Below are 912 nucleotides of genomic sequence, written 5' to 3' on the forward strand. Positions count from 1 at the left end.
TATATATATAGGGGCTATATGTAGATTTTTAAATTAAATGAATCACTTTTGTATTGCCTGGGTGTGAAGGGGCTGTAACCTCACATAACAACGATCCATTTAGTGGGGTTTTTTCTGTTACCGCCAGTATGCCTAATCCTATGTGAAGACTCTGGGTCGTATTTTATCGCAAATCCCTTTGCTGTAATGTGCTCTCCCGAGCCTCTTGCCTGTTGAATCTGAACTGCACACACAACAACACCAACCTGGAGTCCACTAACAAAGGTTACGATATGGTTACCCTAGTTCTATAAGCACAGGTGGAGCCCTCTACTGGACTCTATGAGTACTACCTGCTCCAATCACACGCACGCACTTGCCCACTGCATTGTGCACGTAACCGACCAATAGGACGTTGTCATCAATATGTGCGTGCTGTATAAATAGCAGTGTCCATACTGCCTCAGCATCCGACCACGTCATCAGCAGACAGTATAGTTATCGGTATCATCAGTAGAAGGCTCCTACTGTATCGTAACCTTCATTCAATCTCACACAGGCACTCTACTGGACTCTATGGGTACAGTGGGTGGAGCCCTATGACTGCCTTAGCAGCAATAAGCCACAGCCCCAACCACCATATCACCCCTGAGAAGGTTGCTGAACCGATAGGGGCTTGGCCTGACCATTAACACCAGGACTGCCCTGACTACTCTCTGAAACGTCGGGCACCACAATCACCGGATCCTCACTTTACAGATCCTAGGGGCTAAACTCGGAGGCAAAGACGAATTTCTAGAATATTCAGTCTAGCTCACTAACCGTTTTGTTATCATCCAATACATTTAGCTGTGCTCACGTTGCTGAGCCTCTGGTGAAAGATACACAAATAGTTACTGAAAAGGACCACCGACAAACACAGACGATCTGACA

Source organism: Micropterus dolomieu, linkage group LG15 (assembly GCF_021292245.1).
Source record: "Micropterus dolomieu isolate WLL.071019.BEF.003 ecotype Adirondacks linkage group LG15, ASM2129224v1, whole genome shotgun sequence".
Classification (NCBI taxonomy): Eukaryota; Metazoa; Chordata; class Actinopteri; order Centrarchiformes; family Centrarchidae; genus Micropterus; species Micropterus dolomieu.